This window comes from Leiobunum rupestre, chromosome 6, assembly GCF_980474605.1.
Source record: "Leiobunum rupestre chromosome 6, qqLeiRupe1.1.hap1, whole genome shotgun sequence".
NCBI lineage: Eukaryota > Metazoa > Arthropoda > Arachnida > Opiliones > Sclerosomatidae > Leiobunum > Leiobunum rupestre.
Genome location: NC_143389.1, coordinates 3,260,570 through 3,286,669, shown reverse-complemented (window position 1 = coordinate 3,286,669; position 26,100 = coordinate 3,260,570). Strand labels below are relative to the sequence as shown.

Genomic DNA, 26,100 nt, shown 5'->3' with positions numbered 1-26,100 from the left:
GGTTCGTAAATCGTGCATGTTCTAAGTGGTTGGCTGAAGGAACCGGTTTTCATAACGTAAATTCGCGGGTTTCGGTATGGTGGGTAGAGACAGCGCGCCCCTCATTTTTACGTCATTGGGTTCCAGCCAAGATGTTCCGCGTAAAGAGAAAACACGAAATAAGCCCCTCTCCATTTTTTTTCTCTTCCCGTCTTCCGTGGACAGTGAGTCGCCGCCGGGGGCCCGCCGCCCGCGGCTTCGCCCATGCGGCGGCTACATTACCAAGATATAAAGTGGCAAGGCTTATTTTTGGTAAGTACAAAATCATTTATTATATATTGCTCTATAATTAACTATATTTGGAATTAAATATTTTTGTTCTATTTATCTCAAAGTCATGATTATTCCTAACATTAATAGTATTAAACTTAATATGATATATCTTTTGTTAAAGTAGATTAGGAATTTATAATTTTAATATTTATAGAGGAGTTCGGATTTAAAATGTTATATTTTTCTAATAAGGATCTCAAAGATCTGACTTTTGAAATGTTTGTTACTTTTTCTAAGTATCAATAAAACATGACATTAAATTTATATTGTGCCAAGGTTCATTTTTATATTTTACATAAACTACATCACCTAAAACAATTAATAGATAAAAGTTAGCTATATTATTTTGTTTAAAAAATATATCTCTGTCTGTGGTTTGTTTTGATATTTTGTATTTTTGGGTTACTCCCCTAATCCATGCGGCTGTCCCATGATAAAACCTTATATGAAACATTTTCCAAAAGTCCTTTTTTAGATTCAACTATTTAAATTACATTTAAGATTAAAATTTAGAACAAAAAATATATTTCACAATTAGAATTTGTTAATAAAATTTTAACTTTGGACTTAATTCCAAAACCAGAAAAGGCCATTTCAGAGTGGATTTTACCGCGGAAATGTTTTTGTTTAGAGATAAACGTTAGTTAGTTAGTTAGTTAGTTAGTTAGTTAGTTAGTAAGTAAGTAAGTAAGTAAGTAAGTAAGTAAGTAAGTTAGTACTATTTTAAGTACAAGCCTTAAGTAGAATAAAATAAAAACCAATTTTCTCGCCATTTTATTTTGTTCAATTTTGATACTAACATGTATTTTATTCACGGGAAGATGCTGCCAGTTGTTAAAAAAAGGCCAAGAGTTGACCGAAATAATATTATCGTCTGGGCGAACTTTTAATTGCATAAAAAAAGCAGCGTCAAAATGATAGGATGAAGGTATTTTCCTGTTAAAAGACGCAAATCCCATCCCGCGAAAATAAATGAGTAGCCAACGGCACGCGGTGTTCCCAGGTGGTCTCCCTCCCAAGTACTGACCGCGCTCGACGCTGCTTAACTTCGGTGATCAGACGAGAACCGGTGTATTCAGCGTGATATGGCCGTTGCCGATAGAATGTAATTGATAGCGGTGGACAAGCCGCGACTAGCCAGGTCCTGGTAGGTTGGTGATCGCCGAGGGCCACCGGCTGCTTGCGGCTCCAATAGAACGTTCTATACACTCTTTTTAGAAACGTTTACTGGGCGCCGATATTATCGTACAGAAAACCAACGAGCAAGCCCTTTACCGCAGAAATTTCATCCCCCCAAAACCAGTTTTTTCATCACCCTCCCCGTAGACTGTAAGGTGATGGCGGTCGATTGGGAAAACGCGTTTACGAATCCATAAAATTGGTGTGGTGTGCTTTCCCCCTTTGGAGTTCGGAGGAGGTGAAGGTTTGGCCGGTTTTTCGTCTTAGAGAAATATATTTATCTGGCAAACCCGTAAGAAATTGAGAGCAGTCAATTTTTATTAGTAGCGTAGTTGCTAGCCTAGGCTTCACATATTTCCGGCTTTCCGCGCCTTTTTTCTTATTTTAAATGATTTTTGTAATAAATGTATGATGGCAAATAAGCAAAATTCTCGAAAATACTAGTCCCAAATCCACGTGTTTAAGATGAAACTTAGATCATGAAAATATCCTTAACCCCAAACATACTTCAACACCTAGGGTGCCTCCTACAACTCCTAAAAGGTACGTCTCTAAAATATTCATATAAAGACAGGACATAAGCCGAATTCTCTTAAACCAAAGAATAACAAAAGTTGTTAGTCCTGCTGAACCAGCTCTATAGTCTGTATGAAAAGTGACCGGTTATGGTCCACTTTTATAGAACGCTCTATTCGCTTATAATAAATTTTTCCTAAATGGTCATTTAAACGCGTTTGACGTTTCACGTAGAATCTAGTACACTTAATACGTTATTTATGGTCCTATAAACCACCATTTAGATTTTTTTTTCCATACGGCCCGGTAAAGTGGCCCACTCTACTGTCTCTAGCCGATGACCCCAAAAGTGCCAGTCCGGGCCTGGCGGTGTACCTCTCTTTCACGGATTCAAGATATCGTCTTCTCCTTTGTTCGCGCGATGGCTACAAACGTTGTCATCTCCCACCAGGACCAACATTCGGTGACGTAATTATGAAATATTTGAAATGCTCGAATTCTCTCTTTTTACTTTGTTAAACAGTGACGGCTCCTAGCGGGTTATCGCTTCTCGGCCTTTTGGCTAAGATCAAAGTGTAGTATCTGTTTTCAATAGTGCTATACGGAGATCTTAGTCGGGGGGCGAGAAGTGTTTTTACGCCTTTAAGGCGAGTTTTCCTGCTTGCTGCATGTTCCGATCCTGTGCCTTGCCTAGTTGCTGTTGCCTTGCTGCTGTTCCTGAAAGAAAAAACCTACCTGGTACTCACCTGACGCTCCTGCTGAGTTCCTCCACTGACGCTGCTCCTGCTTGGGGCTTCTAACAACCGACGAAATTCTCCCAGCCTCCATGGCTACGGAGGAAAAGAAACGCACAGCTCGGCTGGAAGTCGACGCTGGTTTCATGGACGTCGCTCATACCGTCTATGACCTTCTGGGACCTAAGAGTATAGACACTCTTCAACCAATGGGTAAAGGAATTTACTTGCTAACGTTCACGACCCTGGCCTTCCTCCAACAAGCACTTTCATGTGACGATCTGAAAACAAACGACAAAAAATGGAAACTTACCTGTGTAGAAGACGATGGAATATGGCTAACGATCAAGAATTTGCCCAAGTGGATCCAATGGGATTCAGTCATAAGTAATCTGCGACAATACGGTAATATAAAAAGCTACCACTACGATGAATATCCCCAATTGAAAGGTGTCAAAAATGGTGACCGATCCGTTAAAATTATAATGACTAAACCCATTCCCAACGTTTTGTTTTTTGGGCGTACCCGCGCCTTAGTGTACTACAGAGGTGTAGAAAAAAAATGCTTTTTTTGTGACGAGGTAGGTCACACTGCTTCTTCATGCGAAAAGAAGAAAGCGACACTAGAAGACAGAAGACCGCTCCTTCCTGAAGGCCAGGGTCGTTCTGGTAACGAAACTGAGAAGAATCCAGAGACTGAAACTAAAGATGACCAGACCACATTGCCGAATCCACCGACAGCCACTGTTTTCAGCCAAGCAGACGACTCCAAAACCTCTGAAGAAAGCTGGTCCTTGACTTCACCAGTAACTTCCCCGAAAGCCGTAATACCTCCAGCCGAAACCAAGCGGTACGCCGAAGCCTTGAAAAATCCGCCACCACCTAACGAACCTGAAAATAAACCTGAAGCACCAAACAGTGAACCTAATCATACCGACTCCGAGACTAGCGACGACGAGACCACTCCAGCCACCGAGCCCCGGTGGGATCCAAATACCTGGACGTTATTTGAGAGACCCGACCTTACCAAACTTACCAGAACGGAACTTCAAATCCTCCACAAACGCGTTGCAAGGGAACCTCCTTCACAGACCGACTACTTCAACAGGAAAACCGACTACTACCAAGAGGAGATTGAAGAAATCCTCCAGAATTACTCCAAACGCAGAAGAAGCAACACCCCTGTAAAAACAACAAAAAAAGGGAAATCTTCCCGGTAAAATTTAATTTTAAATTTTTAACTTTAACTATAGTTATTTTATGAACTAAATTGTTTTTAAGACTTAATGTATATAGAAAAAAATGATCTGCTCTAATTTAAACTAATTTAAACAGCAGAAAAAAAAATACGACAAGGGTACTATATTTTATTTGAAATTATAATAAACAAATTCAGTATCTGTTCTTATCAGCTTAATATCTGATACGGGTCCCATCGGGGCCCAAGATATTAAACTTATTTTTGGACGGCGGCGGAGTGGTCGGAGCTTGCTCCACCTCCGCCACGGGTCGGCCTGGTATTGCAGTAAATCCGGGATCGGCCCACTTCTCTCTTGAAATCAAAAATCAAACGGTCTTATAATGGCGCACTGCGCAACACAGTATTTCCGGGCAATGTTATTTGGCTGTCTTTATATTTATTTCTTTATTATAATATATTGCCCCTCTGACGTCATAAGTGGTAAAATCCTTATTGTCGAATAGTTAATAATGAAGAATCGGAAAGATTCCAGTTTTTAATTTTCTTTTACCTAGTTATACACTCTTTTTCGCGGTATTTTCACGGAGGATAGGAAGGGAGGCGAAGTAGGAGGGATGAATGGCGGCAAGATTGCGGCAGCTACGCTACGTCTAGCCGCCATTTTTCCGAAATTTTTCCGCCGCTAAGCTTCTTACAAGGATGCTGCCGCGTTCATCCCTCCTACTTCGCCTCCCTTCCTATCCTCCTTGGTATTTTCCTGGGCGCGTCCGTGCTTGGTTTTCCCCCTTTCAGTCCTATCCTCCATTATGGATACCCAAGGAGTGGATGCTAGACTCCCCGCTAAGGGCAGAGGCAATGGCCGACGAGCGGGAGGCAAGTAAGAGGGGTAAAATAAAGGCGCGAAAAGAGGTTGTTCTGTGTTATTCCTGTGGTTTTATTCGTAACCCAAGGTTCGTAAATCGTGCATGTTCTAAGTGGTTGGCTGAAGGAACCGGTTTTCATAACGTAAATTCGCGGGTTTCGGTATGGTGGGTAGAGACAGCGCGCCCCTCATTTTTACGTCATTGGGTTCCAGCCAAGATGTTCCGCGTAAAGAGAAAACACGAAATAAGCCCCTCTCCATTTTTTTTCTCTTCCCGTCTTCCGTGGACAGTGAGTCGCCGCCGGGGGCCCGCCGCCCGCGGCTTCGCCCATGCGGCGGCTACATTACCAAGATATAAAGTGGCAAGGCTTATTTTTGGTAAGTACAAAATCATTTATTATATATTGCTCTATAATTAACTATATTTGGAATTAAATATTTTTGTTCTATTTATCTCAAAGTCATGATTATTCCTAACATTAATAGTATTAAACTTAATATGATATATCTTTTGTTAAAGTAGATTAGGAATTTATAATTTTAATATTTATAGAGGAGTTCGGATTTAAAATGTTATATTTTTCTAATAAGGATCTCAAAGATCTGACTTTTGAAATGTTTGTTACTTTTTCTAAGTATCAATAAAACATGACATTAAATTTATATTGTGCCAAGGTTCATTTTTATATTTTACATAAACTACATCACCTAAAACAATTAATAGATAAAAGTTAGCTATATTATTTTGTTTAAAAAATATATCTCTGTCTGTGGTTTGTTTTGATATTTTGTATTTTTGGGTTACTCCCCTAATCCATGCGGCTGTCCCATGATAAAACCTTATATGAAACATTTTCCAAAAGTCCTTTTTTAGATTCAACTATTTAAATTACATTTAAGATTAAAATTTAGAACAAAAAATATATTTCACAATTAGAATTTGTTAATAAAATTTTAACTTTGGACTTAATTCCAAAACCAGAAAAGGCCATTTCAGAGTGGATTTTACCGCGGAAATGTTTTTGTTTAGAGATAAACGTTAGTTAGTTAGTTAGTTAGTTAGTTAGTTAGTTAGTAAGTAAGTAAGTAAGTAAGTAAGTAAGTAAGTAAGTAAGTAAGTAAGTAAGTTAGTACTATTTTAAGTACAAGCCTTAAGTAGAATAAAATAAAAACCAATTTTCTCGCCATTTTATTTTGTTCAATTTTGATACTAACATGTATTTTATTCACGGGAAGATGCTGCCAGTTGTTAAAAAAAGGCCAAGAGTTGACCGAAATAATATTATCGTCTGGGCGAACTTTTAATTGCATAAAAAAAGCAGCGTCAAAATGATAGGATGAAGGTATTTTCCTGTTAAAAGACGCAAATCCCATCCCGCGAAAATAAATGAGTAGCCAACGGCACGCGGTGTTCCCAGGTGGTCTCCCTCCCAAGTACTGACCGCGCTCGACGCTGCTTAACTTCGGTGATCAGACGAGAACCGGTGTATTCAGCGTGATATGGCCGTTGCCGATAGAATGTAATTGATAGCGGTGGACAAGCCGCGACTAGCCAGGTCCTGGTAGGTTGGTGATCGCCGAGGGCCACCGGCTGCTTGCGGCTCCAATAGAACGTTCTATACACTCTTTTTAGAAACGTTTACTGGGCGCCGATATTATCGTACAGAAAACCAACGAGCAAGCCCTTTACCGCAGAAATTTCATCCCCCCAAAACCAGTTTTTTCATCACCCTCCCCGTAGACTGTAAGGTGATGGCGGTCGATTGGGAAAACGCGTTTACGAATCCATAAAATTGGTGTGGTGTGCTTTCCCCCTTTGGAGTTCGGAGGAGGTGAAGGTTTGGCCGGTTTTTCGTCTTAGAGAAATATATTTATCTGGCAAACCCGTAAGAAATTGAGAGCAGTCAATTTTTATTAGTAGCGTAGTTGCTAGCCTAGGCTTCACATATTTCCGGCTTTCCGCGCCTTTTTTCTTATTTTAAATGATTTTTGTAATAAATGTATGATGGCAAATAAGCAAAATTCTCGAAAATACTAGTCCCAAATCCACGTGTTTAAGATGAAACTTAGATCATGAAAATATCCTTAACCCCAAACATACTTCAACACCTAGGGTGCCTCCTACAACTCCTAAAAGGTACGTCTCTAAAATATTCATATAAAGACAGGACATAAGCCGAATTCTCTTAAACCAAAGAATAACAAAAGTTGTTAGTCCTGCTGAACCAGCTCTATAGTCTGTATGAAAAGTGACCGGTTATGGTCCACTTTTATAGAACGCTCTATTCGCTTATAATAAATTTTTCCTAAATGGTCATTTAAACGCGTTTGACGTTTCACGTAGAATCTAGTACACTTAATACGTTATTTATGGTCCTATAAACCACCATTTAGATTTTTTTTTCCATACGGCCCGGTAAAGTGGCCCACTCTACTGTCTCTAGCCGATGACCCCAAAAGTGCCAGTCCGGGCCTGGCGGTGTACCTCTCTTTCACGGATTCAAGATATCGTCTTCTCCTTTGTTCGCGCGATGGCTACAAACGTTGTCATCTCCCACCAGGACCAACATTCGGTGACGTAATTATGAAATATTTGAAATGCTCGAATTCTCTCTTTTTACTTTGTTAAACAGTGACGGCTCCTAGCGGGTTATCGCTTCTCGGCCTTTTGGCTAAGATCAAAGTGTAGTATCTGTTTCCTATATCAGTTCTATACCGCGATCTTAGTCTAAGCCGAGAAGTGTTTATACGCCTTTAAGGCGAGTTATACGTGCCTGCTCGTCTACCTGCCAAGCTGATTCGGCATTCTACACCGACCCAGTTCCTGTGCCAGTTCAAGTTCCTGTTCCTGCTCCTGCGTTCCAGTCGCTGTTTGGCTCATCCCAGCGGTTCCTGAGTATCCGGTTTCCGCTTCGGCGGTCACCACCATCGTCGCCATGCCTGCCGTGTCGTCGCTGCCGTGTAAACCACAGTCCGAGCCTTCGTCCTCCAAGAAGGCCACGGCAAGAATCAAGTTCGACGGGGTCAATGTAGAAGATTTGGCTGTAGCTCTTTTCGACTGCATTGGCCCCAAGAGTATCACCGTCTTCCAGATGATTGGAAAAGCGGAATGCCAGATCACCTTTAAAGATGCTTTCTGCTATCAGAAGGCTGTGGATGCCGGCATTATTGTCGGTGACAAGCACCTCAACATCGTTGGAGTCGCCGATCCGGTTACGCAGATAACAATCAAGGATGCTCCCAGCTGGTGGGAGCTACCCTTTCTGAAATCTGCCTTAAAGAATTATTGTGAGGTACTCTCAGAAACATGGGAAACATTTCAAAAAGGCCCGTTAAAAGACGTCCGCAATGGAAATCGGCGGCTAGAAGTAAAGATCAAGAGTCCAATCCCGAACCTGATGACCATCAGCGGGCATCGCATCCAACTTGTCTATCAAGGTGTCCAGCGAATGTGTTTTTACTGCCGTAAAGACAGTCATCAGGTTCGGGATTGCCCGAAGAAGAAAAAGAAAAAGGCGCAATCAGCTCCAGAAGATTCGGACATCCAAGGGCATATTCCAGCCCCCGAAGACACTGGCAACTTACGAAACTCGACCCCAGCACCACTGGCAGAACGGGAAACCGCTACCGATGCTGCTGACCATCAAGAACAGATGGACGAATCTATACCAGAAGTAGGGTGTTTTGAGGGGGGTGAAGATGGCTGGAGTCTCTCTTCGCCAAAGTCTTCCCTTAAAGCATCTGAATTGCCAAAAATGTCTAACGGCTACGCAAACGCTGTGAAGACTCCGCCACAGCGCACACCCGTTCCAGAGTCATCTCCCAACTCGAAACACCCAGTATACGAGAGTCCGATCTACGAACGAGATTGGCAGTTTGCAGAAATGACCGATTGCGAAATAGAGAACTTTTGCCAGCGTGCAGGAAACTTTGTCACGGAGTCACCTGAGCTACTCAGATGGCGTGAAGAATTCTTAACTGAGGCACGTCAAACTTTGCAGACTCGCAGGAAACGAGTACAGACTTCCCCATCAGGAACATTTACCAAAAAAGGGAAAAAATAGGCCCTTATGGTGATATGTAAATATGTTTTTAAATTACTTTCTTAGTTTTAAATACGCTTTTATTGTAAATTTTAACTTTACAATTTTAAAAGTTATTTTTATATATATTTTAAAAGATTATTGTATGCTTAATATGAATAACTCACCTGATACGTACCGCGGAACCTGTTTACCCTGTAAAAGAAAATTTAAAAATTATTTAGAACCTATTGTTAAAAAAAAAAAAAATAAACTTACTTGATATACTTACCTTGAAAACTGTAGAACCTGAAAAAACAAAAAGAAAAAATTAGAATTGTATGCTTAAATTTAAATTAATTTATAGGATACTAATACCTGAAGTAAATTATATTTACTTACCTTCACTCGACATGTAGATAACTGTAAATAGTATGGTAAATTATCGCGTCTAATTTTATTTTTGGAACGACAAGTATTTTTACGCTCGTTTAGCGCTTTGACTGATGTATGCAACAATCCATTTTTTTGTTTAATACAGTGTTCGCGATAATTTAAATTTTTTAATAACGCGGACACTTGTAACCTTGACAACGAATTTTAAATAAACAAATTCAGTATCTGTTCTTATCAGCTTAATATCTGATACGGGTCCCATCGGGGCCCAAGATATTAAACTTATTTTTGGACGGCGGCGGAGTGGTCGGAGCTTGCTCCACCTCCGCCACGGGTCGGCCTGGTATTGCAGTAAATCCGGGATCGGCCCACTTCTCTCTTGAAATCAAAAATCAAACGGTCTTATAATGGCGCACTGCGCAACACAGTATTTCCGGGCAATGTTATTTGGCTGTCTTTATATTTATTTCTTTATTATAATATATTGCCCCTCTGACGTCATAAGTGGTAAAATCCTTATTGTCGAATAGTTAATAATGAAGAATCGGAAAGATTCCAGTTTTTAATTTTCTTTTACCTAGTTATACACTCTTTTTCGCGGTATTTTCACGGAGGATAGGAAGGGAGGCGAAGTAGGAGGGATGAATGGCGGCAAGATTGCGGCAGCTACGCTACGTCTAGCCGCCATTTTTCCGAAATTTTTCCGCCGCTAAGCTTCTTACAAGGATGCTGCCGCGTTCATCCCTCCTACTTCGCCTCCCTTCCTATCCTCCTTGGTATTTTCCTGGGCGCGTCCGTGCTTGGTTTTCCCCCTTTCAGTCCTATCCTCCATTATGGATACCCAAGGAGTGGATGCTAGACTCCCCGCTAAGGGCAGAGGCAATGGCCGACGAGCGGGAGGCAAGTAAGAGGGGTAAAATAAAGGCGCGAAAAGAGGTTGTTCTGTGTTATTCCTGTGGTTTTATTCGTAACCCAAGGTTCGTAAATCGTGCATGTTCTAAGTGGTTGGCTGAAGGAACCGGTTTTCATAACGTAAATTCGCGGGTTTCGGTATGGTGGGTAGAGACAGCGCGCCCCTCATTTTTACGTCATTGGGTTCCAGCCAAGATGTTCCGCGTAAAGAGAAAACACGAAATAAGCCCCTCTCCATTTTTTTTCTCTTCCCGTCTTCCGTGGACAGTGAGTCGCCGCCGGGGGCCCGCCGCCCGCGGCTTCGCCCATGCGGCGGCTACATTACCAAGATATAAAGTGGCAAGGCTTATTTTTGGTAAGTACAAAATCATTTATTATATATTGCTCTATAATTAACTATATTTGGAATTAAATATTTTTGTTCTATTTATCTCAAAGTCATGATTATTCCTAACATTAATAGTATTAAACTTAATATGATATATCTTTTGTTAAAGTAGATTAGGAATTTATAATTTTAATATTTATAGAGGAGTTCGGATTTAAAATGTTATATTTTTCTAATAAGGATCTCAAAGATCTGACTTTTGAAATGTTTGTTACTTTTTCTAAGTATCAATAAAACATGACATTAAATTTATATTGTGCCAAGGTTCATTTTTATATTTTACATAAACTACATCACCTAAAACAATTAATAGATAAAAGTTAGCTATATTATTTTGTTTAAAAAATATATCTCTGTCTGTGGTTTGTTTTGATATTTTGTATTTTTGGGTTACTCCCCTAATCCATGCGGCTGTCCCATGATAAAACCTTATATGAAACATTTTCCAAAAGTCCTTTTTTAGATTCAACTATTTAAATTACATTTAAGATTAAAATTTAGAACAAAAAATATATTTCACAATTAGAATTTGTTAATAAAATTTTAACTTTGGACTTAATTCCAAAACCAGAAAAGGCCATTTCAGAGTGGATTTTACCGCGGAAATGTTTTTGTTTAGAGATAAACGTTAGTTAGTTAGTTAGTTAGTTAGTTAGTTAGTTAGTAAGTAAGTAAGTAAGTAAGTAAGTAAGTAAGTAAGTTAGTACTATTTTAAGTACAAGCCTTAAGTAGAATAAAATAAAAACCAATTTTCTCGCCATTTTATTTTGTTCAATTTTGATACTAACATGTATTTTATTCACGGGAAGATGCTGCCAGTTGTTAAAAAAAGGCCAAGAGTTGACCGAAATAATATTATCGTCTGGGCGAACTTTTAATTGCATAAAAAAAGCAGCGTCAAAATGATAGGATGAAGGTATTTTCCTGTTAAAAGACGCAAATCCCATCCCGCGAAAATAAATGAGTAGCCAACGGCACGCGGTGTTCCCAGGTGGTCTCCCTCCCAAGTACTGACCGCGCTCGACGCTGCTTAACTTCGGTGATCAGACGAGAACCGGTGTATTCAGCGTGATATGGCCGTTGCCGATAGAATGTAATTGATAGCGGTGGACAAGCCGCGACTAGCCAGGTCCTGGTAGGTTGGTGATCGCCGAGGGCCACCGGCTGCTTGCGGCTCCAATAGAACGTTCTATACACTCTTTTTAGAAACGTTTACTGGGCGCCGATATTATCGTACAGAAAACCAACGAGCAAGCCCTTTACCGCAGAAATTTCATCCCCCCAAAACCAGTTTTTTCATCACCCTCCCCGTAGACTGTAAGGTGATGGCGGTCGATTGGGAAAACGCGTTTACGAATCCATAAAATTGGTGTGGTGTGCTTTCCCCCTTTGGAGTTCGGAGGAGGTGAAGGTTTGGCCGGTTTTTCGTCTTAGAGAAATATATTTATCTGGCAAACCCGTAAGAAATTGAGAGCAGTCAATTTTTATTAGTAGCGTAGTTGCTAGCCTAGGCTTCACATATTTCCGGCTTTCCGCGCCTTTTTTCTTATTTTAAATGATTTTTGTAATAAATGTATGATGGCAAATAAGCAAAATTCTCGAAAATACTAGTCCCAAATCCACGTGTTTAAGATGAAACTTAGATCATGAAAATATCCTTAACCCCAAACATACTTCAACACCTAGGGTGCCTCCTACAACTCCTAAAATGTACGTCTCTAAAATATTCATATAAAGACAGGACATAAGCCGAATTCTCTTAAACCAAAGAATAACAAAAGTTGTTAGTCCTGCTGAACCAGCTCTATAGTCTGTATGAAAAGTGACCGGTTATGGTCCACTTTTATAGAACGCTCTATTCGCTTATAATAAATTTTTCCTAAATGGTCATTTAAACGCGTTTGACGTTTCACGTAGAATCTAGTACACTTAATACGTTATTTATGGTCCTATAAACCACCATTTAGATTTTTTTTTCCATACGGCCCGGTAAAGTGGCCCACTCTACTGTCTCTAGCCGATGACCCCAAAAGTGCCAGTCCGGGCCTGGCGGTGTACCTCTCTTTCACGGATTCAAGATATCGTCTTCTCCTTTGTTCGCGCGATGGCTACAAACGTTGTCATCTCCCACCAGGACCAACATTCGGTGACGTAATTATGAAATATTTGAAATGCTCGAATTCTCTCTTTTTACTTTGTTAAACAGTGACGGCTCCTAGCGGGTTATCGCTTCTCGGCCTTTTGGCTAAGATCAAAGTGTAGTATCTGTTCCCAGCTATTTCGCTGAAATCTTGGCCGAAAGGCCGTTAAGCGACGTATACGCTTCTCAGCCTGTTCCTGTGATGTTGACTTACCTGCCGGTTTCCTGACGTGCCTGTTCCTGTTCCTGCTTCCGAAGCTGCCGCTGCTGTTCCTGGTTCCGTTGCTGATCCTGGTTCCGCTGCTGTTCCTGATTCCGCTGCTGTTCCTGATCCCGGTGCCGCTGCTACTTACCTGTCGCTGCTGTTCCGGGTCTACTCGCTTTATCCTGACTTGGCCGATTCCTGCCATTGCCACTCGACGCCGTTCCTGTTGGGACTTGTCTTCACCTGACGACCCCTCTAAAGCCATCATGGCTGCAGAGGTAAAAAAGAGGACCGCTCGTCTAGACGTCGACGCTGGCTTCCTTGAAGTCGCTCGGGCTTTCCTCGAAAAACTCGGACCCGAGTCTATCGAAACGCTGCAACCTGTGGGTAAGGAGTCATTCCTGCTTACCTTCACAACCCTGGCTTTTCTGCAACAAGCGGTCTCCTACGGAGAAATTACAATCGGAAATAAATCATGTAAAGTTACCAGCGTCGAGGATAACGGCGTCTGGCTAACAATCAAAAACTTACCATCATGGATCCAATGGGACGCCATATTGACGAACCTAAGACAATACGGCGAAATAAAAGCACACCGCTTAGACGAATATAAAGAGCTCAAAGGGATCAAGAACGGCGACCGAGCGGTAAAAATTAAAATGAACCAAACTATACCTAATGTACTTTATTTCGGGCGCAGCCGGGCCCTTGTATACTACACAGGGGTGGCCAAGAAGTGCTTTTTTTGTGAACAAGAGGGGCACGTAGCCTCCTCTTGCGAAACAAAGAAAAACCAGATGGCAGAGAAGATACGGGTTTCTGCAGAGATCCAGGAACAACCCCCGACGACCGCACAGGAAAGCGCCAATTCCAGTCAACCAGACTCCGACAAAAGTACTTCTGCTAAGGAGCATGATCCGAAAGTAGAAGCAGCAATACCACTAGAGGCACCATCCAGCGACAACCAGGAACCACGACCGAAATACCTACCCATCTCACCGTCCTCAGTAGAAACCATCAGGAAATATTCACAGGCAAAACTTCAAGAATTTAAGACACATGTCCAGACAGCAGACGACATAGACGATGCAAGGAAAAAGGAATGGATCGAGATCATCAACGCAGCACAAGCTAAATTTTCAAAACGGCGTATCCACACCTCTCCGGAAAGAGAGGCCAAGAAGGGAAAGACCCAGAAAGAAGAAGGGAAGACATTCGCAAGCGCCACCAAATCCACTCCTGACCAGGACTTGTACTCGGAATATGTAACATACTAAACTTTTGTAAATAGGTTTCGGATACACTTTTAATATACTTTTATATATTTTAGTGTACTGTTCAAATGTTTTATTTGTCACCTCTAGTTTAAAATTAAGCTGTTTATCTCGATAATTTTTTAGTGTTTTGTTTTAAAGTTTTTAACTTTACTTAAACTCTCAATGTTTTAAACCTGAAAAAAAAAAAAAAAATTAATCGTATGCTTAAAATCTATACTTACCTTGTTTGACTATGAACTAGACTTTGTTCGCAATAATTTAATTAATCTAAACGCGAACAAATTTAACAAATGTTAAAATGTAAAATGTAAATATTAACGAAGCTTTTAATAAACAATTAAAAGTATCTGTTCTTATCAGCTTAATATCTGATACGGGTCCCATCGGGGCCCAAGATATTAAACTTATTTTTGGACGGCGGCGGAGTGGTCGGAGCTTGCTCCACCTCCGCCACGGGTCGGCCTGGTATTGCAGTAAATCCGGGATCGGCCCACTTCTCTCTTGAAATCAAAAATCAAACGGTCTTATAATGGCGCACTGCGCAACACAGTATTTCCGGGCAATGTTATTTGGCTGTCTTTATATTTATTTCTTTATTATAATATATTGCCCCTCTGACGTCATAAGTGGTAAAATCCTTATTGTCGAATAGTTAATAATGAAGAATCGGAAAGATTCCAGTTTTTAATTTTCTTTTACCTAGTTATACACTCTTTTTCGCGGTATTTTCACGGAGGATAGGAAGGGAGGCGAAGTAGGAGGGATGAATGGCGGCAAGATTGCGGCAGCTACGCTACGTCTAGCCGCCATTTTTCCGCCGCTAAGCTTCTTACAAGGATGCTGCCGCGTTCATCCCTCCTACTTCGCCTCCCTTCCTATCCTCCTTGGTATTTTCCTGGGCGCGTCCGTGCTTGGTTTTCCCCCTTTCAGTCCTATCCTCCATTATGGATACCCAAGGAGTGGATGCTAGACTCCCCGCTAAGGACAGAGGCAATGGCCGACGAGCGGGAGGCAAGTAAGAGGGGTAAAATAAAGGCGCGAAAAGAGGTTGTTCTGTGTTATTCCTGTGGTTTTATTCGTAACCCAAGGTTCGTAAATCGTGCATGTTCTAAGTGGTTGGCTGAAGGAACCGGTTTTCATAACGTAAATTCGCGGGTTTCGGTATGGTGGGTAGAGACAGCGCGCCCCTCATTTTTACGTCATTGGGTTCCAGCCAAGATGTTCCGCGTAAAGAGAAAACACGAAATAAGCCCCTCTCCATTTTTTTTCTCTTCCCGTCTTCCGTGGACAGTGAGTCGCCGCCGGGGGCCCGCCGCCCGCGGCTTCGCCCATGCGGCGGCTACATTACCAAGATATAAAGTGGCAAGGCTTATTTTTGGTAAGTACAAAATCATTTATTATATATTGCTCTATAATTAACTATATTTGGAATTAAATATTTTTGTTCTATTTATCTCAAAGTCATGATTATTCCTAACATTAATAGTATTAAACTTAATATGATATATCTTTTGTTAAAGTAGATTAGGAATTTATAATTTTAATATTTATAGAGGAGTTCGGATTTAAAATGTTATATTTTTCTAATAAGGATCTCAAAGATCTGACTTTTGAAATGTTTGTTACTTTTTCTAAGTATCAATAAAACATGACATTAAATTTATATTGTGCCAAGGTTCATTTTTATATTTTACATAAACTACATCACCTAAAACAATTAATAGATAAAAGTTAGCTATATTATTTTGTTTAAAAAATATATCTCTGTCTGTGGTTTGTTTTGATATTTTGTATTTTTGGGTTACTCCCCTAATCCATGCGGCTGTCCCATGATAAAACCTTATATGAAACATTTTCCAAAAGTCCTTTTTTAGATTCAACTATTTAAATTACATTTAAGATTAAAATTTAGAACAAAAAATATATTTCACAATTAGAATTTGTTAATAAAATTTTAACTTTGGACTTAATTCCAAAACCAGAAAAGGCCATTTCAGAGTGGATTTTACCGCGGAAATGTTTTTGTTTAGAGATAAACGTTAGTTAGTTAGTTAGTTAGTTAGTTAGTTAGTTAGTTAGTTAGTTAGTTAGTAAGTAAGTAAGTAAGTAAGTAAGTAAGTAAGTAAGTAAGTAAGTAAGTAAGTAAGTAAGTTAGTACTATTTTAAGTACAAGCCTTAAGTAGAATAAAATAAAAACCAATTTTCTCGCCATTTTATTTTGTTCAATTTTGATACTAACATGTATTTTATTCACGGGAAGATGCTGCCAGTTGTTAAAAAAAGGCCAAGAGTTGACCGAAATAATATTATCGTCTGGGCGAACTTTTAATTGCATAAAAAAAGCAGCGTCAAAATGATAGGATGAAGGTATTTTCCTGTTAAAAGACGCAAATCCCATCCCGCGAAAATAAATGAGTAGCCAACGGCACGCGGTGTTCCCAGGTGGTCTCCCTCCCAAGTACTGACCGCGCTCGACGCTGCTTAACTTCGGTGATCAGACGAGAACCGGTGTATTCAGCGTGATATGGCCGTTGCCGCTAGAGTGTAATTGATAGCGGTGGACAAGCCCCGACTAGCCAGGTCCTGGTAGGTTGGTGATCGCCGAGGGCCACCGGCTGCATGCGGCTCCAATAGAACGTTCTATACACTCTTTTTAGAAACGTTTACTGGGCGCCGATATTATCGTACAGACAACCAACGAGCAAGCCCTTTACCGCAGAAATTTCATCCCCCCCCCCCCCCAAAACCAGTTTTTTTCATCACCCTCCCCGTAGACTGTAAGGTGATGGCGGTCGATTGGGAAGGCGCGTTTACGAATCTATAAAATTGGTGTGGTGTGCTTTCCCCCTTTGGAGTTCGGAGGAGGTGAAGGTTTGGCCGGTTTTTCGTCTTAGAGAAATATATTTATCTGGCAAACCCGTAAGAAATTGAGAGCAGTCAATTTTTATTAGTAGCGTAGTTGCTAGCCTAGGCTTCACATATTTCCGGCTTTCCGCGCCTTTTTTCTTATTTTAAATGATTTTTGTAATAAATGTATGATGGCAAATAAGCAAAATTCTCGAAAATACTAGTCCCAAATCCACGTGTTTAAGATGAAACTTAGATCATGAAAATATCCTTAACCCCAAACATACTTCAACACCTAGGGTGCCTCCTACAACTCCTAAAAGGTACGTCTCTAAAATATTCATATAAAGACAGGACATAAGCCGAATTCTCTTAAACCAAAGAATAACAAAAGTTGTTAGTCCTGCTGAACCAGCTCTATAGTCTGTATGAAAAGTGACCGGTTATGGTCCACTTTTATAGAACGCTCTATTCGCTTATAATAAATTTTTCCTAAATGGTCATTTAAACGCGTTTGACGTAGAATCTAGTACACTTAATACGTTATTTATGGTCCTATAAACCACCATTTAGATTTTTTTTCCATACGGCCCGGTAAAGTGGCCCACTCTACTGTCTCTAGCCGATGACCCCAAAAGTGCCAGTCCGGGCCTGGCGGTGTACCTCTCTTTCACGGATTCAAGATATCGTCTTCTCCTTTGTTCGCGCGATGGCTACAAACGTTGTCATCTCCCACCAGGACCAACATTCGGTGACGTAATTATGAAATATTTGAAATGCTCGAATTCTCTCTTTTTACTTTGTTAAACATGTTTTAATAGTTTGAAATTAATTTTTACCAAATATTATACTCGAAGTATAACTGTACGTGGCTTTATTAAGTTAGGGAATAGCGAATACTCTATTTAAGAAATATTCAGTGTACGTGTTATGAAACGAGAATTTAATTACCCTGCACGCCATATGCTCAAATATAACAAATGATTTTGTATGCTTAAATTTAACAACAAAGGTAAACAATACTCAACTCGAACACGGTTCACCCTAAAAAAGGAGATATAATAGTGTTTACCCTGGACGTTAAATACTAAAATATAAAGGATACGAAATGTATTTATATGTTTAAATGTTATATCAATAGTTAATTATGGAAACAAATATAGGAAAGTACATTTCCAGTCTTATGTTCTTCAACGCTGAATTCAACATCAACAAAGTAGGATGGATTAAGCAATCAATCAATAAAAGCTTTATTATAACGATATTCAGATTTATAATTTGAAACACTATATAGAACCAACGTTATCATAACAAAACAATACACATAACATAACTGTATAAAATGTCAATATCGTTCTTAATCATTAACACTGCGTTAGTTTTCACCATGGCTGTGTCTCCGCAAGGGCATTAAACGGTTTCAGTTTACCCACTCCTGCAGTCGGTTTAGTTGATCTCGCTCGTTAATTCGAGGCTATGTTTGGGTCCGCGCCATTTGTTGCTTGCAACCGATGCCCTCCGATCGCTTCGATGTCTCGTTCACCTTCCAACGTTTCTTTGATGCCATGATCGACTCTAACACGATGACTTTAAAGGTCAGGCCTGCCCAATCTCTTCCGTCTACCTCCGTCGGGTCACTTTCGTCTTGAGGGGGATCCCAGGTTACGCCGATGCCGCTTCCATTGCCACCAGTTTACGTCAATTTGGAAACGTTCTCGCCTGTAAGTTCGTCAGCACCCCGGATTTTCTTAACCGGACCAACGGGACCAGGCAGATCCTTATGCGCTACGGAATCCCGAATATCATCGAAGGCTGGAACAAGGCTAGGTGGACCATCACTCACGCCGGTGTCGGGTCTATGTTTCAAACGCCACAAGCTGGGTCAGGTGGCCTTTGCATGCACGGAACGTGGCCGCCGATCTAATTGCTCTGAAACAACTGCTGATGGCGTTGTCGACGCAGATAAAGAGTCAGCGACCATTGATCCTGCTCCTCTTTAGGACAAAGCTTCTCGAGATGCATCGACAGCGGCTTCCGGCTCCGATGCATCGGCGTCAGTTTTGCAACTAGATCCCTCCGCAGGTGTTGCCATGGCTGTTTCAAGCTCTGCCCAATTTTGAATTTATTCATCTTTGTTCTTGGCAGCCGATGCCATGTATATTTTTTCGTTTTCTTAAATAAACAAATTCAGTATCGGTTTACCAACTTAATATCCGATACGGGCCCCATTAGGGCCCAAGATATGAAACTTATTTTGGGATGGCGGTGGAGACGCTGGAGCTTCTAGCTGTGACGTAGCAATGGGTCTGAAAGACGTTAACAATCTTTTAGACTTTTCGTATGTGCGTACGAATTTAATACACTGCGCGCTATTAGTTAAACGTTTAAAAACGATTTTCTAAGGTTAAGTTAGAACATATATAAAAGAATACTTACCTGGTCTTATGTTGTTTAACTTGAACTTCAACACCAGGAAATTATGATGAAATAACGAAGCGATCATTATTAAAAATGAACTTCTTTAGTTCAAATAAAATAAATCCTCTTAATGTATTACATCGGCATATAAAGATGACGGAGTGGTACAATAATGGAAACTCGACGTACTAAATTCAGCGAACCAAATGAAGTTACACATAGGGGGAGTATATATATATTTCATAAAAAAGCGGTATCGTTAAGAACTATGTACAATCGATAGATTTCAGGGCGTATTGTTAAAAAATTCCTTATCGTTCTTAATTTAAAGAAATGCCAATTCACAAATTACTCGAAAATTTATAACTGTTATCATACTTGTGACATGTACACTCTGTTCAAAAAGTCTTTGCCCGTGGGAGATTTCGAACATTTTCGTCCGTCATTTCTTTTATAGTTGCATCAAGTCGAAGCGGACATCGGTAAAAGATTAATAAAATGTTTAGCTACAAATTGGCCAAAATCATTTTCTGGATAGATTTATAATTTGGCCTATTTTGGCCTAAAAGAGGGGGTGTCAACTTTTTTATTTTGGATCTCAGGTCGTTTTAAACCCGATTTTCGTGTTCTTCGGGGTTGATTTATATTTAGAAAGTGTTGGAATTATTCAAATCGACGCATTGGTTCAAAAGATATTCACCAAAGAAGTTTTCACAGAAATTGAGAAATATCTAAACATCTTACCAAGCCATTTAAAATAATAAATGTTGACGGGTTTTGTCGCCATCTATAGTTCCTAGAAGTAAACTTTTTTGTTTAATTCTAAATATGTAACAAATTGAAGGTTAACATAAATATTTTCTTGTGCTCATTTGAGAAACGAACAGGGGCGACGCCAGAAAAAAATTTAGGTGTAGGCAAAGATTTTTTAAAGTTCCTCAAATACTTAAAAATTAAATTTTTAGAAGTTTTTTTTATATATTGAAAATGGTTTAAAATTTATTTTACAAGTGTTAACTAACTTTAAAATATAAATTTTAAATATAGTGTTTATTTTAGTTACAAATTTGAAAGTCGAGATAAAATTTGGGTAGCATTTTCGTTGAGCCGAGTTCCCACTTGCTTACTTTTGTTAGTTTCGCGACGAATTCAATTTTCGCCCTAGTAATTTTATGCGTAGGCGTCAGTCCGATTAAAGAAAATTGGATTTGGCGCCACGTTGGAATAAGGCTTTGAGCATTTTCAGGAAGTTAACTAGAAATCGCCGGGGCAGCTCCAGACTAACTTATGGGGGGGGGGGGGGGGTACCGTATTGGTTTTATATTGAAAAACGTAAAGAAATAGAAACCTACAATCCCGTGTGGTATATATCAATTGTTACCCCCCCCCCCTCCACGGTGCCGCGCCGGGTAATCAGCAAAATATGTAGCAAATACCAATTACAAAAATCTTAAAATTACGCCTAACCAGGGCTACGAACGACTTCAAACGTTTATTTACGTATGTTAGTAAACACTTAACTTCATATGTGTTTAATACGTTTACGTTATCGTTATTACTAATATAGGACCGTATGGCTATTTGCTAGGCTGAAGCTGAGATTGCGTTAGACTGGTTATTTTAAAGATCAATTAAAGGTCCGCGCCGAGTAGCGACTTTCGATAGCTCCTTTAAATCCAAACACATTTACCCTGCTCGAATATAAAGAGTAACCTTATAGCTATGTCGGAATATCGGGACATACTGAGATTCCAAAGCTGTGGGAGGCTTTCTTAAATGTAACTACCCGCGTTAGCCATACGCGTTTCAAATAGGTAAATAAAGCAAAAGCGATATTTTTGATCACATATTTTATCTCGAATCACAATAGACAAATAAATATGCTTATCTTATATGTTACATTTGTAAAAATATTAATAGGGAATCATTTCTCCCCTCCTTCTTTGACATTTCGTCAGCCTACGACGAAAAGAGTCGGTTAATATTCTAGCGTAATCATTAGGAATAGCATTAAACGCCGCTGTTATCATATTTCTTAAGTCATCCCTTGATGTTGGTATTCTTTTTTCCATGAGTTGGAGAATTTTAGACCACAGGTTTTCGATAGGGTTCAGGTCGGGGAGTTCGGCGGCCAATCCAAAACTTCAATACCTTCATTTTCCAAAAAGTTCTGGACGATCCGAGCGCAATGAGCTGGACAGTTATCGTGCATAAAAGTAAACCTATACAAACAATGCTAATTGTTTAGTTATTTCACTTACCCAATTGTTTTATAAAGAATACCTCGAACCATTTTGTAATCCGAATATGGTCGCAGCCGATGGTATCATGGCCTCTCTCAAAATCCCGATATAATTTGCCCCGTTAAGTCTACCTTGAACTTCATGAAGGATACCTATTTTACCGTCACCGATGCAGCACCACACATTAACAGAAAATCTTCCACTGGTTTGAGTGCGATGCATCATGGCCGGCTTTGACCTTTGCCCTTTCTTCTAGTCATCCAAACGGTAGGAGAAGACGCCGAACTTTGAAAGGTCTGTTAAAAATCGAATGTTAGTTAGGTAAAAAGAACTCAGGACCATACCTTATTTTTATACACCTTTTCATCGGATTAAAGAATAAGTCTCCGTAAGTCATTTCTGGGCCAGCGCAGAAGGTCGTTACAAAACTGGCGTCTAAGAATCTTGTGACGATTTGTTAAAAAAGGCTTACATAAAGCACGGCGTCTTCGAAGACCATTGGCTTTTAACCTATTCCAAATAGTTGTGTGCACAGCCCTAACGCCGTAGATTTCCTCCCATCTATCCCTCAGTTTTCCTAATGATAAATGTTTGTTCCTCGTTGCTTCTCGAACGAGATTTCGATCGTCTCTCCTTGCTGTTGCCAGTGGGCGCCCAGGTCTTGGTAAATCCTAAAAGCCGTATATAAATATTAATATAGAGAAAGTAAAGATTACTTTTAAAACAAAAATTAATTACCTGAATTCTGCCGTGATTTCTGAATCTTGAATAAGTATTCTTCGCACCTCTTTCCGAACAACCAACTTGATTTTCAATATTTCTCCAACTTTCACCGTTTTCCCTCACGGTAATAATTTGTAAACGTTGGGCTTCGTTGATTCGGGGCATTTTAAAGCTGAATCACTTACTTAAACTGCAAGGTTCGCGCATTTTATACCGAAAAATTACGAAGAGGGTATATGCATTTAGAAGAGCTAGGATCGTGACATATTGATTCAAGCAGGGTAAATGTGTATGGATTTAAAGAAGCTATCGAAAGTCGCTACTCGGCGCGGACCTTTAATTGACCTTTAAAATAACCAGTCTAACGCAATCTCAGCTTCAGCCTAGCAAATATCCATAGGACCTATATTAGTACTAACGATAACGTAAACGTATTAAACACATATGAAGTTAAGTGTTTACTAACAATACGTAAATAAACTTTTGAAGTCGGCCGTAGCCCTCGTTAGGCGTAATTTTAAGATTTTTGTAATTGGTATTTGCTACATATTTTGCTGATTACCCGGGGCGGCACCGTGGAAGGGGGGGGGTAACAATTGATATATACCACACGGGATTGTAGGTTTCTATTTCTTTACGTTTTTCAATATAAAACCAATACGGTGCCCCCCCCCCCCATTAAGTTAGTATGGAGTTGCCCCGGCGATTTCTAGTTAAGTTCCTGAAAATGCTCAAAGCCTTATTCCAACGTGGCGCCAAATCCAATTTTCTTTAATCGGACTGACGCCTACGCATAAAATTACTAGGGCTAAAATTGAATTCGTCGCGAAACTAACAAAAGTAAGCAAGTGGGAACTCGGCTCAACGAAAATGCTACCCAACTTTTATCTCGGGGCGTCGAAATTGAATAGCAGACGATACTACCTTCAATTATCTATTTCGATTTTAACCTGTTACCTTAAGCGCCTCTCACTTTTCAGGGTGTAGCGCGGAGATTTGTTTACGTCGTCTTAGGATGCCTTCACGCGCTGCTGCGACATTAGTTAATTGTAAAGGTTTAAAAACCACAACATTATATTTTTTTTTATAAAATTTCTCGACTTTCAAATTTGTAACTAAAATAAACACTATATTTAAAATTTATATTTTAAAGTTAGTTAACACTTGTAAAATAAATTTAAAACTATTTTCAATATATAAAAAAAACTTCTAAAAATTTAATTTTTAAGTATTTGAGGAACTTTAAAAAATCTTTGCCTACACCTAAATATTTTCTGGCGTCGCCCCTGTTTGTCTCTCAAATGAGCACATGAAAATATTTATGTTAACCTTCAATTTGCTACATATTTAGAATTAAACAAAATGATTACTTCTAGGAACTATAGATGGCGACAAAACCCTTCATTATTTATTATTTTAAATGGCTTGGTAAGATGTTTAGATATTTATCAATTTCTGTGAAACTTCTTTGGTGAATATCTTTTGAACCAATGCGTCGATTTGAATAATTCCAACACTTTCTAAATATAAATCAACCCCGGAGAACACGAAAATCGGGTTTAAAATGACCTGAGATAAAAAATACAAAAGTTGACACCCCCTCTTTTAGGCCAAAATAGGCCAAATTATAAATCTATCCAGAAAATGATTTTGGCCAATTTGTAGCTAAACATTTTATTAATCTTTTACCGATGTCCACTTCGACTTGATGCAACTATAAAAGAAATGACGGACGAAAATATTCGAAATCTCCCACGGGCAAAGACTTTTTGAACAGAGTGTACATGTCACAAGTATGATAACAGTTATAAATTTTCGAGTAATTTGTGAGTTGTCATTTCTTTAAATTAAGAACGATAAGGAATTTTTTAACAATACGCCCTGAAATCTATCGATTGTACATAGTTCTTAACGATACCGCTTTTTTTATGAAATATATATATACTCCCCCTATGTGTAACTTCATTTGGTTCGCTGAATTTAGTACGTCGAGTTTCCATTATTGTACCACTCCATAAAAAAGTTGACACCCCCTCTTTTAGGCCAAAATAGGCCAAATTATAAATCTATCCAGAAAATGATTTTGGCCAATTTGTAGCTAAACATTTTATTAATCTATTACCGATGTCCGCTTCGACTTGATGCAACTATAAAAAATGACGGACGAAAATGTTCGAAATCTCCCACGGGCAAAGACTTTTTGAACAGAGTGTACTCCGATTGTGTAAAGCATAAGTAACCATAAGTGAGCCAATTAATTATTTTATTCAAAATTTAAAGAAACACATTTGCGTGACGATACCTGATCATTTCGTTTTGGCATCGAATTTAAATAACATAACCGAGGGACTGATCACTCCGCGTAATCGGTGTACAGAGCCGTACCTTCGACTGTACTAATGAGATTACGCGTAATCTTTGAAGTCCCTGTCTTTGGCAGTGCTAATCTAAGCGTAATCCGGTGTACAGACTTTCTAAGAGTGGTTAGCCCCTCGCACATAACATCCATTCGAATCCCATTTTAAGAGACATTTCCTCTTCCAGTGCCGTGGTCGAGGATCAGACCCACGCTGATGACGTCACTTTCGTCAATCGTGATCTTAGACTACGTTGAAGAAGCAGTAGGGAAGGAGGAACGCTACTGTACTTGGCCAGACACGAGTCTTAAATAATTTGAGAAGAGTTAGGCCATTGCCAAATTGGTGAAGATATGCCGGTAAACATAAGCAATGGCCGTCTTCAAGATTCTGGGTGTAGTGTTTAATGCAAAGTACCTAGCCTCGAGTAATGAGACAATGTAAAAAATGATGTGTAAGAAAGGATTGAAAAGTGTACATATTAATTAATTTAAATTCATTTAAAGCGCAATTAGCGCGCTAGGTGGCGGTAACAAGGTAACCTCTCGGTACAATTAGTTAATTTAATAAAATGAACCTTAATGGAACTGCTAAAATAATATAAAGGTTCTTCTGGTGCTATAAAACTGAATCTGTATATAGAACAACCACGTGCTTGCCTGTTTGCGAAGGACATTAATACGCGAAATTGAACAACAGAGGTAACTACCCTCAAATGGTTGTGAATTATCAAATGTATAAACGAAGAAAATTTAATTAAAGCGTCGCTCACTTACCATCTATCTACTTCTGCAAAAACAGTTTTCGGCGCGCGTCGGGAACCATAATATCCCACGCGGCCGACGTTGGCCAGAACTACGTAGATATAAAAGACTTTTCTGTTGCGGCGAAACGTTTAGTCAAAAAAGCCCAGCATGTCTTAGATTTAAATAACTCCGAATATCCCGTAAAATTAGCCACTGAAAAAACTACCTGTATTGTCTCAACGAGATTAGAACTAAAATTTGGAAAACAGAATTCGTTAGAAGAGGGTCGTGGTTGATCGAAGCTGTCTGACGCGACTTCTTATTCAAAGTTGCGCACGACGGACTTTCTGCCAGAGATTTGTTATACAACATAAATATGGCGTATAGAAAAGGATATCTATTTTGCAAAAGCAACGAAACTTTTATTATAACCTTGCGAAAGCGCGAAACAATTTTTGAACCATTTAATAAACTTTCTTTGAGATTAATTTTATTCCTGTCAAATGTGTAATATCCTTTGCCCCTCTGCCAGTGATTTTTCCGCTTATATATGTTCTCTCGTTAATTCTAAGCGAAATAAAATTTAAAATCGGGAAAGCCAGAAATATCCAACTTTTCGAAA

At 39.5% G+C, this 26,100-nt stretch overlaps 6 non-coding genes and 4 pseudogenes across 6 annotated transcripts; 6 read left to right on the top strand and 4 right to left on the bottom strand.

Annotated features, from left to right (window-relative positions):
- Positions 1–1,290: 1,290 nt before the first annotated feature.
- Positions 1,291–1,409, bottom strand: LOC149938071 (5S ribosomal RNA). Its single transcript, XR_016481879.1, has one exon. It is a non-coding gene; the product is annotated as a 5S ribosomal RNA (ribosomal RNA).
- Positions 1,410–2,549: 1,140 nt separating this feature from the next.
- On the top strand, positions 2,550–2,703 carry LOC149938070 (U2 spliceosomal RNA; annotated as a pseudogene).
- Positions 2,704–4,103: 1,400 nt separating this feature from the next.
- Positions 4,104–4,292, top strand: LOC149938069 (U2 spliceosomal RNA). Its single transcript, XR_016481626.1, has one exon. It is a non-coding gene; the product is annotated as a U2 spliceosomal RNA (small nuclear RNA).
- A 1,905-nt stretch (positions 4,293–6,197) lies between these two features.
- Positions 6,198–6,316, bottom strand: LOC149938068 (5S ribosomal RNA). Its single transcript, XR_016481878.1, has one exon. It is a non-coding gene; the product is annotated as a 5S ribosomal RNA (ribosomal RNA).
- Positions 6,317–7,456: 1,140 nt separating this feature from the next.
- LOC149938067 (U2 spliceosomal RNA) lies at positions 7,457–7,615 on the top strand (annotated as a pseudogene).
- A 1,793-nt stretch (positions 7,616–9,408) lies between these two features.
- LOC149938066 (U2 spliceosomal RNA) lies at positions 9,409–9,599 on the top strand. The gene has a single exon (XR_016481695.1). It is a non-coding gene; the product is annotated as a U2 spliceosomal RNA (small nuclear RNA).
- Positions 9,600–11,488: 1,889 nt separating this feature from the next.
- LOC149938065 (5S ribosomal RNA) lies at positions 11,489–11,607 on the bottom strand. Its single transcript, XR_016481877.1, has one exon. It is a non-coding gene; the product is annotated as a 5S ribosomal RNA (ribosomal RNA).
- A 1,140-nt stretch (positions 11,608–12,747) lies between these two features.
- Positions 12,748–12,891, top strand: LOC149938064 (U2 spliceosomal RNA; annotated as a pseudogene).
- Positions 12,892–14,463: 1,572 nt separating this feature from the next.
- LOC149938063 (U2 spliceosomal RNA) lies at positions 14,464–14,643 on the top strand (annotated as a pseudogene).
- A 1,918-nt stretch (positions 14,644–16,561) lies between these two features.
- On the bottom strand, positions 16,562–16,680 carry LOC149938062 (5S ribosomal RNA). The gene has a single exon (XR_016481876.1). It is a non-coding gene; the product is annotated as a 5S ribosomal RNA (ribosomal RNA).
- Between the last annotated feature and the right edge of the window lie 9,420 nt (positions 16,681–26,100).